The following is a 19,068-nucleotide window of genomic DNA, read 5'->3' as shown; positions in this document are numbered from 1 at the left end:
AAATTTTTTTTTGAAATTTTCGATTTTTTCTTTTTTTTTCCCCTAACTAAAACAAACACACAGTACCATAAAAACATACGAAAACAAAAATTAAATTTTTTTCCACCCCCAAACTTTTGTCTCCAATGTCATAAAGTATAAACAAAAACATAAAGGGACAGGAAAGAAAAGGAAGAAGGCACTCTCCATAATAAAGGGACAGGAAAGAAAAGGAAGAAGGCACTCTCCATATTTTTTTTGTTGAATGTGTGAGGCCCTATGTGTGATGACTAGGCAATTTTTTTCCATTATACTTTTCCCTTGATCTATGTTGGTTTGAGTGTTCCGCGATGTCATGTTCCTACATATAGCGATTCAAGTCAAACATTAAAAATCAAATAACCTAGAACATGTGTTACTTAACCCTAACAATAAAAAACAACAATAAATTCAATGGCATAGGAAGAGTATTAAGGATGGTGATACCCTACAAATTAAAACATGCATAAATCTAATACAACCTAGTAGTCAAGACAAATCTATATGCTATGCGATGCAGAAAGCAAAATAAATAAAAGGGTTAGGAGATTGGGCTGCCTCCTAATAAGCACTTAATTTATAGTCTTTAACTAGACTGTACGGATGAATTGATTATGGTGGCTTAAATAGGTGTTTTGAGCTTTTGTGCTCCTTGCAATTTTCATCTTTGCATCCTCGTTTTGCCTTCCAAACCTTGAACACTCCCTTCCCCTCTCGTCCAAGGCTTCCTAAGATTTTAGGCTTTGTCTTCTTCGATCCTTGTTGCTCTGTCTCAGAAATGTACTTGCACTCTTCCTTAACCTTTTTATTGATCTCTCTATGTACTGAATTCTCAATATTAGTATAGATCTTGAACTTCTCTTACTTATCTTCCACTCAAAATGTCAATTTGCCACTTTCAAAGTCCATGACAGAACAACTTGTTGACAGGAAGGATCTGCCCAAGATAAGTAACATTGTATCCCATAGCTCCTCTTTATCTAGGACAACAAAATCAACGGAGAATATGATTTGCCCACTTTAATTAGCACATTCTCAACCACTCCTCGTGGGTGCTTGAATGATCTGTCTGGCAGTTGAAGAGAGATGGATGTGTCCTTTAGCTCTTCCAATCCTAATTTCCTATATACACAGAAAGGCATTAGGTTTATACTTGCTCCTGAGTCACATAAACAATTAAAATTCGAATCATTCTCTATTGAGCAAGATATTTTGAGACTCCATGGATCTTGTAGCTTAAGAGTTAATTAGTTCTGCAAGATGGTACTACATTCCTTATTTAACTTGATGGTCTCCAAATCTGTAAGCCTTCTCTTTTTTGATAGGATTTCCTTCATAAACTTTGCATAGTTCGGTGTTTGAGACATAGCTTCAATCAGTGGGATGTTGATATTAAGCTTCTTGAAGATGTCTAAGAACCTTGCAAATTGATGTTCCAACTTCCTTTTTTGTAATCTCTACAGAAATGGGACCGGAGGCACATAAGGTTTAATAGCAATGGTTATCTTGACCTGTAGATTTTCTAGCTCTTAAGATGAAACTACTTTATCTAGTTGTTCAGATTTATCCACCGACTCCTCATTTGTAAAAGGTACCTTTTTATTTTCTATCATCCATCTCTCAACTGTAATTTTTGGAAGTTAAACCTCGTTGCGTGTAGTGATTGCCCCACCCTCCTTATTTTCTACAACTTTTACTGCTATTACCTGTTGTTTAGGATTTATCTCAGTGTCACTTGGCAATGCTCCTTGCTGTCTTTCTGAGAGTATTTTTGCTATTTGTCTCATATGATTTTCTAAATTCTTGATGATAGCTCCCTGAACTTGCAAAGTCTTGTCTGTTCTTTGCATGTGTTGAGTAGAGATCTCCATGCCAATTTAGTAACAAGATCTTCCAATGAAGACTTATTTTTCAGCCTACTGAAAACCTGACAATGCAGTCTATTTTGGTGCAATCTGAGCTCCTTGATTATTACCTCATTGAAAACTTAGGTGATTTCTCCAGCTTGGGTAGTATGTGTTGGGATTCTGATTGTGTTGCTGTCGTTGAAATTTTTGAGCATAATTTACATCCTCTAGTGATTGAGCAAAAGGAGTACCCACGGTGCAATCAACACTTTCATGATTTCCTAGACGGTCCTTGCATTTTTGTCCGACTGTTTGAATGACATTCATCTGATCCACCATTTTAGCTAAAGCTGCTAGCTGTGCTGAGATTGCTGTTGATGGATCTAACTCATGTATCCTAGCTACTTTCTTTACACTTGTTATTTTCATAGGCCATAGTGCACTAGTGAATGCTAAATCCTCCATGATTTGATATATTTGATCCGCTGTTCTCTTTGTGATGGAACCATCGCATGCGGAGTCAACATTAGCCCTGCTTGTCAAATTTAGCCCAAAGTAGAAATATTGTATCTGGAGCCATTTTTGCAATCCATGTTGTGGACACTGATGGAGAAGCCGCTTTTGCCTTTCCCAAGCTTTATAATAGCACTCCGAGTCATGTTGAGAAAATGTGGTGATTTTGTCCCTCAACCTGGCAATCTTTTAGGTGGGAAATATTTGTTCAGGAACTTCTGGCTCAGACTATTCCAACTAGTAATGCTGTGTGGAGGAAAAGTATCCAACCATTCCTTAGTTGAATCTCTTAAAGTGTAAGGAAAAAACCTCAGTCGAATTGCTTCACTTGAAACACCTGGAGAATCAATTGTCGCACACATGTCCAAAAATCTTGAGATATGAGCATTGAGATTTTCAGTAGGTTTCCCAAAAAATTGCAGTGCATTTTGGAATGTGTTGATCACATCTGTCCTCAAGTGAAAATTTGGTTGACCAAATGCTGGATATACTATACTGGATTGGTTTTTCATGGTCGGTGGAACCATATACTCTCCCATCAACCTAATGTTTTCATTGGCTGCAACTTCATTTTGTTGCCCTACACCCAGATTAGCCTCGATAGTTATTTGATTCAGATTTTGTCCCGCTATGAGCTCTGCTTGCTGTTTTTGGTGTGCTTCTAATTGTTCTCTTCTCCTTGACTTGAACGTTTTCTCGATTACCGAATCAAATTAAGTAAGATCTCCGGTTCTTCAAATTTGCATACAAAGTCCTGAAAAGGAAAAATAGAAAACACTATAGCATTTTTCTAAATTAATAAATTAAACTAAAAAAAATTGAAATTGAAATTAAAATTAAATTCAGATTAAAGGTAAATTAGTTAAATTATAAAAAACTATAATCCTCGGCAATGGCGCCAAAAACTTGATCGTTTTTTATTACCCGCAAGTGAACGGGATCGTAAAAAAGTAATAAAGTGGTGTGTAGAGTGTCGAACTTATAAGGACTATGTGTTTGATCGAGTTAAAGCAAATAATTCCCTTAATAGATAGTAAAGTCGAGTTGTAACTAACACTATTAAATCTATCAACTAAATAGAAAGCAAAGTAAAAGTTTATCAAATTCGCGAGAAGTGTTGCTAAGATGTGAAATTCCCCTTGCGACTCAATTTTAGTTCAACAATTTAAATTGACAATTTGAAATCATGTTTGTTGGTTAATATTCCTATTTCATTTAAAAGTTTCTCTTGATAGCCTTTAAATCTAATCCTACACGTGATTTTCCTATATCTCTATGAAAAATACGAATGTGCAAGAAAGCATTCAACGAGCTAAAACATCCATAAAAATCATGTGAAGCATACATGTATATCTCTATCCTCTATCGAACCTTACAATATTTATTATTATGTGCTAATGATCTTATTATCTCTCTCGATGACAATAACACCCACAAACAATTAAATTAATGGCCAGTTAATTAAAAAGCAAACGAAACAATTATAAACATCCAAACAATTAAACAAATTATCGTCAAATTAATTATTCAAACTAAGAACTTCATAACAATGGTTCATCACATCCTAACAATATTAAAAAATTAGCCTAGCATAGAGTCGAAATTAAACATGCAAAAGTTAAAAGACATCACCAAAATTAGAAGAGTTAAGGATTTGATAAAAGGCACGGGGAAGGGAGTAGAGACAGAAAGAGAAAAGAGAAAAAGGTTCAAATCTATAGTGATTTTTACCTTTGTTTGATAGGGACTAAAATTAGATTTTTAATAGATTTTGATAAAAGTTATAATATTATGGGTTTCATGAAATATTATATTAAGGTTAATTGGTAAATTTGATTTATATTAAAATTTGGATTTTAATCCATCCCAAACAAGACTTAAAAATAAAAAATATATATTGTGTCACAAGCCTTTTTTTAGTTGATTGATATTTAATTGATAAGATATTATACACTTAACAAGCCTCCACAGGATAATAACTCGTTAAAAAACATCAATCCTCGAATCCGAATGCTTGTTTGAGAGTGAAATGGATCAAGTTACTTGTTTGAGCTTGTTGGACGATGATATGGTATTTAGAATAGAGATTGCATCTCAAGTGGACAACCTTATATATAGGAGTAGCTGAGCTCTTTTATGTTAATTTATATTTTATATTTACCGACTTTAAACACAGAAGACTAGAAAGAGAGAGATTGAAGAGACCTTCAAAGCACCTTCTACCTGAAATAAATTATACATTCGTAACTTAAAAACTCAAGAAAGTTAAATTACATGTGATGGACCTTCTAACATATACACTCCCACATGATGGTTTTAGCAAATCTTCATTATTCTAAACAATAATGGATTGTTTTATAAGGTGCATTTAATAGTGTTTAACAAGATTAACGACTAGTACGGTTTGTCATTTTTCTATCCAAATCTGCCTGATGCAACATACTAAAACATACCAATTACTCACTTGATACGCCAGTGTTATAGCACTGCAGATAAACTCCTTGGAAAATTAGTTACAAACCTAATATGCCGATGTTGCACCACCGAAAATAAAATCCTTGGGGAAACTAGAGCATTTGACCTCAGTTTGGGATGGATCATTGGAATGAGCGGGATGAGATATTATAGTTAGTTGGGAGAGGAGTGGTTAGTTGGGAGAGATGTGTGGTTCCTCTCGTCCCTGCACTCTATTTATAGACTATGGATTTCAAATTCTTATATCATACTATTAACATAAAGCATAGATTAAGTATAATCTATTGGGAAAGGTGTCAAACTTTTCTCTATTCTACTTAAAGTTAAATGTGTACACATTTAAGTCATTCTTTACTTCCTTCTCATTACATCTCAAGACTTTTCTTTAATTCTCCATAGTAAACCTCTTGAGTTAATTACGATTTCTATGTAGATATTTTTCTATATGGGTTACTATTAGTAAGAAAAATTATTGAAGTTTGTAAAGGACAAAATAAAAAACTTAATTATGGAACTTTTTACCAATTTAATTGGCAGCACAAAGGGGAGCCAATCAAAGTGAAATTTTTGTTCCAACTGCTGAGACGTCTTGGCACGCATACGTAATTATTGAATTAAACGTGCATGAATGAAAAGCAATTTCACTCATTTGGTGGAACAGTTTTCAAAATTGATATTCAAGCCCGAGTTTAAATATGATGATTTGGAGCTTGAATTGTTTCAAGGATAAGTCATTGACTTCGATGACGCCACACTATTGGGTTGATTGAAGGATGAGTTTCACAATAAGACGATAAACCTCATTGGATATAATTAACTCGTTAGACTGTTGTTGTTAGATTTGTATTCAAACTGTGTAATCTTATTCCTCATGTTTAGAGTACGTTTGTAGTTTAAGATGATTTCAATCTCTGTAATCTTATTTCTTTAGATTTAACTACAGAAACAGCTTTCTGCAACGTTTGGAAGTATGTTGCAAACCTTAGTGTTGCCGTAGAGTGAAGTAATACGGCAACGTTTAAAAAACGTTGCCGTAAGTGTTCTGCAATGGTTTTATTTTTTATTTATTTATTTATTTTTACGTAAATTGACTCGCAAAATTGAAAATGATAAATTTTGGAATTGTATAAAAATTGATAATTTTATTACAAATTTTTGAATACATAATGTGAAGCATGAAAATATTCTCCTATACACTTGAATGCATAATATAAAAAATGCAACCATGCCACTGAAAAACATAACCAACTTCTCTTCATCTAATTCATATTGAAATGAAACTAATGATATTTCAAGATGCCCTTGTACCAAGCTTTAGTGTCATGTGCAACTCACCCCAACCCTCATTGCTCTCAACAATTGCAAGTCCTTTTTTATGCAGTAATCTAGTAGTAAGCCAAAAAATTAGTGGCAATCTCCAAAGAATTGCAAGTCTTGCATTTGTAGAGTACACTCTTCAAAGAGTTAGTAAGCCAAAGTAGATATGCAAAAATAAATAAACAAATAAATAAAATGAGGATTATCATTTCTTCTTTGAGGTGAATAAAGGTCTCTGCACTTCTTTTGTCAAAGAATCTGCTAGTTGTTCTTTACTAGTAAGAAGAGGAATATAAATGTCCATTTTCTGTTTTCTTCTTGATAAGGCGTCTATACTTCGAGCATAATTTTGATCTAAAACATCCCTAATCACATTTTTATTGTAGTATGCTTCCAAATATTTACCTATTTTGTTTATTATTCTGTTGTAAGTGCCAAATTCTAAAGCTTTCCCCCATTTATGTCTGTAACCATAAAATTGTGGCTATATATATATATATATATAACCTTCCAAGTTCCATCTAATAGGTTTAATATTTTTTAGTATGTGCACTTCATATGCCATGTCCTTAAACGATAAAATTGCCTGGTATTACTTCAATTAGTCAAACGATCATGATCGGATTTTGGTAGGCCTAGACAGGAATTCTCCTATAAATATTCTACACATTTGTCCAGGAGGATTCAGGCCCAAAGTCAACGGGATCCTTCGTTACATTATCGACTAGAGCAATTTTAATGTCAGTACTTTATTTTCCTTTAATTTCCCTCCCTATATAATCTGGATCATTGTTTAAGTCCTCACCAATTCTAGAAACCAACTTTTCTACTGCCGATTGAATCTCATCGTTTATCTGGAAAGAAATTGGAAAAGTCATAAGTATTTATATTGCTATGGTAAGAAAACTTTTTCACTGAGATAAGCTAAATAGGTCTTTGTTCTCTAGCCGAACTGAGAAGGTGTCCTAACTAGAAAATGTCTAACTTAGCCTTGTTAAAAAAATAATAATAATAATAAATAAAAAACTTGCTTTTCTTCACTGTCCTCTTTCTCTGTCATCTCCTATCCTCACCAACATGCTAGATATCATCAAAAGATGTATTGTCGAGACTCACCTTCCGAATTGAATCATCCATAATAGGTTTGTAGTCTAGGAAAACAAAGAGATAAAGAATCATATGTCTAAGTTAACCAATGCCTTAGCTGTAGGAGAACGTGAGAAGTTTCCAACTCAAGCTTAACTAAACCCAAAGGGCAGCACATGGCACAAACCTCGGGATCTGAAGAGACCAATTTTAAAAAGGTGAATACCATAATCATTAGATTAGGGAAGATTGTAGAAGCTACCCTTCCACCTAGAGAGAACAAAAAAGAGCCAAGTAAGTCTAATGAGAGCAGTCCTAATGAGGAAGTAGTGGAAAACCTAGCTAGAATACCTTTCCCTCAAGCTCTCAAGTCCACATCGAAATCACCAGGTCAGTATAATGATATCCTAGAACACCTCAGACTAGTCAAAATCAATTTGCCCCTCTTGCATGTGATCTCTCAAGTTCTTACATATATTAAAGTCCTTAAGGATTTATGCATTGTAAAAAGGAAGCATCATACCAAAAAAACTGCCTTCTTGACCAAGCAAGTGAGTACCGTGATAGAACAAAAAAATCCAACCAAATTATAAGGACCCTGATCGTCTTACCATTTTTTGTGTCATTGGGAATCGTGAGTTTGCACAAGTCCTTCTTAATTTAGGAGCTAGTGTCAACCTCATATCCTATGCTATATACTTGTTGTTAGGTCTAGGAGAGATGAAACCTATCTCAGTGGTTCTACAATTAGTTGACCAGTCCACCATACAACCAAGGGGAGTAGTTGAGGATGTGTTAGTTTAGGTTGATAAATTTTACTACCCCATTGATTTCTTGGTATTAGATGTGAAGGTTGAGGTAGATATTAATTCTAAAATCCTTATTGTACTTGGTAGACCTTTCCTTGCTACAGCTAATCCTCTTATCAATTGCAGGAATGGTCTGATGAAACTGACATATGGAGATATGACTATAGATGCCAATATTTTCCATGTCACCAAACAACCTACAGAAGATGATGAATGCCATTAAACCTACATGATTGATGCATTTACTCAAAAGGAAGCATCCACAACAATTGATTCTGATCTTTTGAACTCTTTTCTCCTAAATTATAAAATTTCATGTGGTTTTGATGTTGATGAGTATGCTAACATTTGTACTATTTTTGAAAAATTCCAGGACCAAAGGACTTCACCATGGCAACCCAAGTTTGAGAAATTGCCAGAAAGGACCGGAGGACAGAAACCATCAAGTATTGAAAGCCCTAGGTCAAAATTGAAACAACTTCCTATAGGACTGAAACATGTGTTTCTTAGACCAGGTAATACCTTTCCTATCATTATTTCGTCAGAATTGGATGCATTACAATGTAAACAACTTTTAAGCATTATGAATGAACACAAATCTACATTAGGGTAGACCATAGCCAACATCAAAGGTATTAGTCCTTTAATTTGTTCACATAGGATTTATCTAGAGGAAGGGACTAATTCTAGGAGAGACACACAATGTAGGCTAAACCCCACAATGAAAAAAGTGGTAAAGAATGAGGTGCTTAAATTGCTAGATGCAGGAATCATTTACCTAATTGCAGATAGTAAATGAGTTAGCCCTACATAGGTAGCCCCAAGAAGTCAGGTGTCACTGTAGTAAAAAATGAAATAGGTGAATTGGTCCCTACAAAAAACGGTAACTGGTTGGTGCGTGTGCATTGATCATAAGAAGTTAAATGCTGCCACTCACAAGGACTATTTTTCCCTTCCCTTTTTGGACCAAATACTTGAACATATGGCTGGTCATCCCTTTTACTGTTTTCTAGATGGCCATTCAGGATACTATCAAATTGAGATTGGTTTAGAAGATCAGGAAAAAACCACATTCATGTGTCCTTTTGGTTCCTATGCATTTTGTAGAATGTCATTTGGACTTTGCAATGTCCCTACCACATTTCAAAGATACATGATGAGTATATTTAGTGATATGGCAGAGGATTGCATGGAAGTTTTTATGGATGACTTGATTGTTTTTGGGACCTCATTTGATACATGCTTGTTAAATTTGAAAAAAGTATTGGCTAGATGTGAAGAAAAAGACTTAGTTTTGAATTGAAAAAAATATCATTTCATGGTCTCTTCCAGTATTGTCTTAGGACATGTTATTTCTTCAAAAGGAATAGAAGTAGACAAGTCAAAAATTGAATTGATCTCTAAATTACTTACACCTAAGACAGTAAAGAACACTAGATCATTTCTTGGTCATGTAGGTTTTTATAAGAGGTTTATACAAAATTTCTCATCCGTATATAGACCCCTATGCAACTTGCTAAACAAAGATGTGACTTTTGAATGGATACCTAAATGTCAAATGCATTTGAATTGTTGAATGGTAAACTCAACTCTGCACCCATAATACAAACAACTAATTGGACATTACCATTTGAAATCATTTATGATGCTGTTCTAGGGCAATGAAAAGAAGGTAAGCCTTTTGTGATTTACTATGCTAGTAGAACTCTAAATAGTGCTCAAATAAATTATTCCACTACTGAAAAAAATTACTAGCGGTAATATTTGCGCTTGATAAGTTTTGATCCTATTTAATTGGCTCTCCTATTACAATTTTCACAAATCATGCAGTCCTTAAACACATTCTTGAAAAGAAGGATGCTAAGGCAAGACTAATAAGTTGGATCTTGCTTTTGTAGAAATTTGACATCATTATCAAAGATAAGAAGAGAGTGAAAAATGTTGTAGCAAACCATCTGTCAAGACTGACCTTTGAAGACAAATCAAACACCTTGCCAATTAGAGATGAATTTTCTAATGAAAATTTATTTACTATCTCTTCTCTACCATGGTTTGCTAATATTGTGAATTACTTGGCTGCAGGTGAAATCCCAAAGGAGTGGAGTGTACAGGATGAGAGAAAATTCTTGGTTGAGGTACATAACTTTTATTAGGATGACCCTTGTTTATTTAAGTATTGGCCCGATCAAATATTGAGACGATGTATTCTTGATGAGGAGATAATCAGTGTACTAGATTTTTGCCATATCCAAGCTTGTGGGGGCCACTTTTCTATGAAAAAGAGTGCTGCAAAAATTTTGCAATGTGGTTTTTATTGGTCCACCTTGTTTAAAAACACTGATGCCTATTGTAAATCTTATGAGAGGTGTCCAAAACTAGGTGCTATTTTCCATTGTAATATGATGCCTTTAGATCTAATTTTGGTAGTTAAAGTTTTTTATTGTTGGGGCATTGACTTTATGGGATCTTCTCCACTCTCTTTTGGCTATTTATACATCATTGTGGCTATAGACTACTTGTCTAAGTGGATAGAGACGGTTGCTTGTAGAGCCATTGAGAATAAAACGATTGTTAAACTCCTTAAAGAAAATATTATGTCTCGATTTGGTAAACCACGTGTTATCATTAATGATAGAGGCCCACACTTTTGCAACTGTTCATTCGAGGCACTAATGAAAAAAATATGGGATGATTCACAAAATTTCCACTTCTTATCAACCACAAACTAGTGGAGAAATATAATTGGCTAATAGGAAAATTAAACAAAATTTGAAAAAAACGTTGAACCCTAATCATAAGGATTGATCGTTGAGATTGAATGATATACTTTGGGCTTATCGTACAACTTTTAAGACTTTCCTAGACGTGTCACCTTATAGACTAATCTTTAGAAAGTCTTGCCATTCGCCTATCGAACTTGAGTATCGAGCCTTTTGGGCCATTAAACACTTCAACTTTGATCTAGAAGATGGAGGTAAACATAGAAAATTTCAATTGAGTGAGTTAGAGAAGTTAAGAAATGATGCCTATGAAAGTTCTAGAATCTACAAGTAAAAAATGAGAGCATTTCACGATAAAAACATTGTGAGAAAAACTTTTCAACTAAACCAGAAAGTGTATTTGTATGATTCTAGACTTCACAAATACCCGAGAAAACTCCGCTCTAGGTAGACTGGCTCCTTTATAGTAACACGAGCTTTTGAAAATAGGACGTTTGAAATTGAGGACCCTAATGATTGTAGGGTATTCAAAGTGAATGCACAGAGACTCAAAATACTGTATGCACAACAGGTCCCTGCATTGGAAGAAATTTCTCTTGCAGACCCGGTTTACCACCCATAACACCCTTTAAGTACGTTTTTCACTTTGTGTTTCTGTATATTAGTTTCAAAATTTTTTTAGTGTGTTTTGCATTTTTTTAGTTTATGTTTTAGCTCATGTGATTCACTTAGGCACTTAGGTGATATCTTTCCTTACCTTTATATGACAGACATGTTTTTGCGTTGAGAACAATGCAATGTTTAGTTGGGGGAAGAGTTTAACTTAAATTTTGTTATGAATTGAATGATTTACATGGAATTTTGGTTTAAATTTTTTTGAGTCCCTAATTAGCTACATGTTTATGTTCTTGAATGACAAAATATGCCACTAGGAGTTAATATTGTTCATATGCGTCTAGATGTTGAGACATTTGCTGAATCATTTTGTGCACATAAACCTTGTACTAAGATAGTAGTTTAACACATTTAACTAGAGGAGTTTCTTGCTAAAGTTTTCTTGTGAAAATTAGTGAGGATCGAGAGCCACCTTAAACTAAAAAAGCAATAAGCATTCATTAGTTTTGTGAATTGGAAACTATTTTGAGAACAATTGGTTCATGGTAAGATGGTGGATTAATTGGGAAATGATAAAGGTCAATTTAGGATTAATATATAAGCTTTTCACACCTTCTTTTTCAATAATTACAACCCTCTAGAAGCCATGTTGAGCCATAAACACTTATATAGTCTTTTCTTCATACACTCATGTTATACATACTTCTCTATACTGGAAAGTAGCCTATACATGTATTTTTTCACATTTTTACTTCCAAGTGTGTAGTAGGTATTAAATGTTTATTTGTGAAAAATAGAAACAAGAAAATGACAAGAGTTAGTATGTACTCAAGCAAGACGGATAAAAAAAAAAGAAAAAAAGTGGGGTATAGAAGAAAATACTTATTGATTTTGGGAATTGAAATATGGAAGAATGCATTCATTAAAAAGGGTGAACTGTTGAAATGTGTGATAATATACTTAGCTATGTACTTCGAAGTGTCTGGATCTTTATATCCCTCTTTTCATATAATCCAACTTGCACCATATTACAAACCTTTTACTTTGACTGTTTTGATCCTAAGTATGATTGTGGTAAGAAAGTGATGAATTTTCATTTGACAGCATGTCTGTCATAAGATCAATGTTTGCTTGTTGCTCATTCATAAACATTTAAGCCTCCAAATTTTGAGTGTATCCCTTTCTCAGCTCCATAGAGAGAAAGCCATACTAAACACTTTGATACCCATGAGTTGTGGGATTGAACATTCAGCTTGAGACATACTTGATGTTGCATGTGTTAGGGTTGGCAGCAAGATGGCCATCGCTTGACACACACTCACACATTTGGCAAGTGTTTTTGATATCTTGATGATCATGGCATCATTAAGTTCTTGTGGTGTTGAGTTTGAAAAGAGCATGAATTCCAGTTAAGTTGGAACTTAATAATTTCATTTATATTACGGTCTAATACTTCATTTGATTGTTTTACATTGAATTGCTAGGGACTAGTAATAAGCAAGTTGGGGGTGTAATAACAGTGTAAAATATGACATTTTTCCCTCTTAATTGTTGTATTCGTATGATTATTTGATGTCAAAATAAACTCATTATACTTATGTTATGATTCAAGTTGCATTTTGGTAGAAAATGTGAAACTTGGTAGAAAAGAGCGAAAATGAACCAAAATGGAAGTAAGTGAAAGTTCAGGGACCAAAATACAAATACTCCAAACTTGTGTCTAACCTTATGATGAATATTCGAAAGTATTAGAGGTCAAGTGGATGAGAAAAGAAGTCAAAAGGATGAAATAACGTCAATGTTTGATCGTACATCAATTCCCAATTGAAAAAAGTTACGTACCGTTTTCAGCCTCATATTGGGACCTGTTTTTGACATGGAAAACAATCAAATGAGAAGATGATAACTGAATCAAAATTGTATTCCTTTGAGTTAAATTTCTAACGCAATTTGAATCACCTCAATCGGATATCGAGAGAGAAAGTTATGACTAAAATACTGAAAGTTATCCGACTTGAGAAAATGGGAAACAATGTGGTTGCATAGAGTAAATTCCTTGCGGTCGCATCCACCATTCCAAGGAAGTCATGGCCGTAATGTACTATGCGACCGCATGGCTTATAACTATGCGGTCGCATAGGTGCTTCTCGAGATGAAAAATTTCATTTTCCTAAATTGACTCCAAGACTTACGGTAAAAAGTTTTCACACGACTTTTAAACCCTTAATCTCGACCAGAACACGTTTGTTCCATCTCCTATCAATTTTCTCTCAAGTTTGGCTCAAGAAATCTACGGAAAACTAAATTAATTGGTGAAGCTATGAAAGAATCCGGTTAGATTTGATTTTTTCAACGTTCTTTCTTTCATGTAATTTGTTTTTTCATTGTTAAAAATTCTGAAATTAGATTTCTTATACTTGTTGGGCATGTTTGAGATTGGGTTAATTCATATTAGATTTTCATGATTTCAATCAAGTTTTTTTTATCAAATGATCGAAATATTTATTGATTTTCAATTTCAAACCGTTTATTAGTGTGATCTTTTACTATCATTTGCTTGAAGTATATGACCGATTTTTGATCTAATTTTAATAAACAATTGTGGAATTATGTTGTACAAGAAATTTAGATTTGGAATTAAAGAGGGCTTTGAATGTGTAAATCTTCCAATTAAAGTGTTAGGATAAAAAAAACCTTTAATTGAGTATCTTCATGCAAAATTGACGTTGATTGATCCAATCTAATCGAGGGAATTTCAGCGCTTCACTGCTTCACACATTGGTTTAAATTTCCTTAACTTATACATTATTATTTGAATTCTATTTCAATTGACACATTACATTCACATAAAATCACAACAAAACCCCAACTTTTGATTTTTTGGATTATTTTCCATCTCTCTGTAGATATGACACCCCAAAGCTATACTGCAACTTCGCATTATTCTTTGGGCGTAATCACCCCCTTAAATATAAGACAGAGCATCTTATTCCACGCTTCTAACTCTGTCTGCTTTATGGTTCAATAAAAAACAAAGGCTGTAAACAAGTGTAAGAAAAATCAGGATACACTTAAAGTGAAGAGAGATTAAAATAGCATATCACTTATGCCATCAACCAATGACAATTAGACTAGAGAACTCAAAGTATCAACACTGATATAGTGTCATCTAGCAGCTGATATATGGCATAAATTATGGTGCTGGAATAACATGACCATGAAAATGCAGCTACTCAGTTGCAGTTTATATAATATAACCATGTAATGATGCGAATGCAGAGAGATGTGAAGTCTTGAACTGTGAAAGAAGAAATAAAGCATTGAAATAGTCTAAGCAGGGGTAAAGCTAATGACAAGATAATTTCTTCTGAGCATATGTTGTTTACAAAAAATACAAAAAATTGATATGTTCATCTACCTTAAAAATAAAAATCCGTCCTTACCTTCATTTTTTTCTTTTTCCATCATCAAATTTATATCAATTACCTTCATGAATGGTGGTTCACCAAGTGCTAGACTTCTGTAGAATGTGCCTGCCATGGGGCATTTAAGTTGGGAAAGAAATGAATTTGTTATCTTCACAACTTGTGAGCCTAGAATGAAGAAAAGAAACTCATGAAAAGTCTCATCCCAACTTAAATAGAGAAGTAAGCAAGAAATGGGAGGCCATTAGGGAGCTTGAGTTGTAGCATAATATCTTACCCAAATAGAGCAAGCGTAGCTACTTCTCGATATTATGCCAAAAACTAACAAGCCATGTTTACACAACCAAATTTGTAAATGGTAAAAATAAATTAATCGGACCTCAAAAGTATTTTAATAAGGGAATAATCTATCTCCTGCATGAGTTGCAATTTATGGCCATTTAATGAGGTAATTGTTAACATGCAGCAGTCCCTATCTTTTGTTGTTTAATGATGATGCCAAACAATAAAATTTCTGTTTGTTGCAGCAAAAGGGAAATTATTGTACTATCATATATGGCTAAGCATTATACATATTGTTCTAGCAAAAGGGAAATTAGAAATTTTCATTCACTTACCCAAAATTTCTTAAAACCGTTGGAAAATTTAGAAGCAAACACTCAGATTTACCAAACTAGTTGTTTATATTTAGCTTTTAAGTTATAATACACAAATTAAATGTAATCCTAAATCCTAATCTCATTTTGGATTCCCATTCAATACTTAAAAGGAATTAGAATATGTTAGCAATAATCCTATTCCTAGAATCCCATTCAATATAATCCCAATCCCATTCAATATTTGAGCAATAAATCATAATCCCATAACGCGATTCTCTAATCCTAACAAAATTTGAAAATAATCCCACCGCCCACAACCCAGCACATGACGTGAAGGCACAAAACCCTCCGGCTCCACAGCTCACCCCAAATCAGATTATCCATCTTAAAATATTTTAAAAGAACAAGAAAATAATATAAACAAAATGAGTACCTCTTTAGCAGTGGCAACTAATAGGGACGAGAGAGGATATTAAGGTATAATTTGAGACTGAAGTAATCGTGATTTGATGAATTGGGATTTGGCTTCCACTAATGGTGTCGATGGAAGAAAGCCGACGCAGGCGGCACCATATCGAGGGCTCGCAAAGATGAGAGTGAGACAATGAGAGGCTGAGAGAAAAATTCAAAGTCACCGTGCCTTCGTAATCGTCCGTTCTCACAAGTCAGCTGATGAATGTGTGATTGGTGAGGGTTCAGATATATTGGATTGGATTTTAGGTTTACTCTTGAGTTGGGCTGCTGGTAATGGTGGGCTAAAAGAAAATTTGGGGCCTGGGCTGGTGAGCTATTTGCAACGTTTTTTAAATGTTGCTAAAGAGAAAGCTTTTAACAACATTTTATAAACATTGCGAAATAGAAAGCATTTTGCAATGTTTTTTAAACGTTGCGAAAGAGAAATGTTTTTGCAATGTTTTATAAACGTTGCGAAAGAGAAAGTCAAGTTGCAAAAGAGAAACGTTTTTGCAACATTTTATAAACGTTGTAAAAAAAAAAAAAAATTTTTTGCAACATTTATAAGAGAAAGCCTTTGTAACGTTTTACGAACATTGCGAAAGAGAAACTTTTTTGCAACATTTTACGAACGTTGCGAAAAAAAGTAACCTTTTTGCAACGTTTTATAAACGTTGCAAAAGATAAAACTTTTCACAACACTAAATAAACCTTGCAAAAAGGCGACATTAGCAATATTCATTTAAAAATGTTGCCAAATCTCAATTGTTAACACCAATGGCAACATTCACTTATTAGAATGTTGCAATAAACCCATGTAGCAACGTTTAATTAGTGAATATTGCCTTTTGCATGTTGCCAAAAGGTATTTTTGTTGTAGTGTTTATACTATAAATACTTACTCTTCAATCCAATTAGTACATTGACACAAGGACATGCGACTCTGTTAGTGAAGGTAGGAGAGATTCTCTCGGCATAACAAGGGTATATTAATTTCAACATCATCAAGGATCAATTTGTATACGATGAAATCCTTGGGCAACTGCTTTAAGCAGGAATATATAATCATCTTCCTCTGTCAATCGCATGTGAGTTATTCTATGAATAAAGGTGAAATGTTCTTAAAGTATAATCAAGGAAATCTATGTATTAACCATAAAAGTACTAAAGAATGAGACCTGAAAGCTCTTAAGAATATCATTGTCATAGTTAGAGCGAGTAAACCCGGGGACAAACTGAAGATTGATGACTCTATATAACTGATTTTATGTGAGAAGCAACTACGGTCGAAAAGTTAGAAAACTTTTTCATTAGCTCAGAAGACGTGAGTAAAGCTTTAAAAATTGGCAAGGACTTGAGTGAACGTATAAAAGGATTGTTAAAAAACATCCTGACTGCGAACCTAAGTATGTTCGCTTGAAAACATGCTGACATGATGGGGATAGATTCCAAAGTCACCTTTCATGCAAAAATAAAGCCTAATACAAAGGTGGATAAACTATTAAAAAAATGCTTTTATTTACGAAGCTTAATATCCAGTATGGTTATGTCATCAAGTTCTAGTACCAAAAAGCGATGGAAAATATAGAACGTGCCAAAGTTTTATGGACTTGAATAAAGTTTGTCCTAAAGATAGATTTTATATATATGTGTTGAGATTACGTACCAAAGGTTAGAGAAAAAATGTCTCTAGATCAGATAGGAAAAATGGTGGGAGTATACATTGATGACATAATTTTGCAAAACCCTCAGGTTGGAGACTATTTAAAATATTTGGAAGAGGCTTTCAACATATTGCGAAAATATAGGATGAATCTTAATATGCTGAAATACTCATTTGGAGTTAAATCTAGAAAGTTCCACGCTTACATAGTCAATCAATGAGGTATAGAGCGAATCGCAACAAAATTCAGGCCCTCATAAGATTACGTTCCTTCTGAATCAAAGGAGGTACAAAACTTAAAAGGAAAGGTGGCCCTAAGTAGATTTGTATTATAAGCAATAGACGAAGGTTCTCCTCTCTTCCGAGGGTTAAAAGGAGGAAAGAAATTCAAATGAAGTAGCGAATATAAAATCCTGGGGAAATTAGAGTGTTTGGTCTCATGCTCTACTCTGGATTTTAAATACTCGTACTATATAATCAGGCAATATGTATGAAGTAAATATAATTTATTCGGCAAGATATAAGTACTTTTCTTTGTTCTACATAAAGTAAACATGGTACATGGGAAAAAATCTCTGCAGCTTTCGGTTCCCTTTCATTACTTTTCTAGACCTTTCTTGGATTATTCATTTTAGGCAACTTGAGTTAATTAAAGGCTGAACCCCAACCTTAAGGGTCCCTCACCGCCCCTGCCCTGGAATATCGTGAGAAAGGCAAATCGCAGGATATGCCTCCAACTGTAAATATGTATGAGATATCCCTTTGATGGTTTCTAGTTGTGATCATTGATATTCCCAAGCATAAGTGAATATATTAAATATGATAATTTGGAGCTTGAATTGTTTAGTTGACTACTGGATCACAAATGCTTATCTATCGTAGGTAGTGAGCCTCGATATGATGCATTAGTAAAAGTAAAATTCCAACAAAAAAGAATCAAGTATTCAAGTGTAATTAAATAAAAATGTATTTAGGTAGTTGAGAGCTCTGTTCAAATAGAAAGTAGTACTTTAAATTTCATGTCAATGATTAGTTTTATTTAAAAAATGGCTCTTTATTTTTAAAATTCAATTACGTAGAATTGACTTGGGTTCTTGAAAAGGACGGATGAGAAGTATTCGAATGCATTTGGTCAACAGTTGAGAGAGGAATGCTGGATCTACATGAGTGCACATTTTTACTCCAAAACTAAGTGCAAATTAATTTCTTCTAAAATGTTTTCAGAAATAAAAGGAAAAACTCCATTTTACGTTGTACTGGAATGGAAGATAAGATGCTGCTGAACATTCTGAAGACGAAAAAATTCTTAGAAGAGGTCCAGTCTATTATTTAAAAATGATAAAAAAAAATTAAATAAATAAAATGGCAAAAGGAGGGTTTTATGTGGGGTAACAATATTTTCAAGTAAAGGAAAATGAGTGCCCGAACAGACGAGGCTTAAAGCCAGAAACCAAAGAAAATAAACAGAATAGGAAAAAAGGAAAAACGTCTTTGTACGTGTTTTTCTTGTAAAGATAAAGATAATGGT

General features: G+C 33.8%; 1 long non-coding RNA gene across 2 annotated transcripts; it reads right to left on the bottom strand.

Annotated features, from left to right (window-relative positions):
- Positions 1 to 6,085: 6,085 nt before the first annotated feature.
- On the bottom strand, positions 6,086 to 16,093 carry LOC111407833. 2 transcript variants are annotated; one of them, XR_002705212.1, is made up of 3 exons: positions 15,858 to 16,093; positions 14,844 to 14,993; positions 6,086 to 6,238 (listed from the first exon to the last, which is right to left on the bottom strand). It is a non-coding gene; the product is annotated as an uncharacterized LOC111407833 (long non-coding RNA). The 2 variants fall into 2 exon arrangements; XR_002705211.1 differs by having other exon boundaries at positions 6,086 to 14,438; positions 14,887 to 14,993.
- Positions 16,094 to 19,068: the final 2,975 nt, after the last annotated feature.

The sequence above is a fragment of the Olea europaea genome, chromosome 13, assembly GCF_002742605.1.
Source record: "Olea europaea var. sylvestris chromosome 13, O_europaea_v1, whole genome shotgun sequence".
Taxonomy (NCBI): domain Eukaryota; kingdom Viridiplantae; phylum Streptophyta; class Magnoliopsida; order Lamiales; family Oleaceae; genus Olea; species Olea europaea.
The sequence above is the reverse complement of the archived record's forward strand: the minus strand, read 5'-3'. Positions and strand labels throughout refer to the sequence as shown.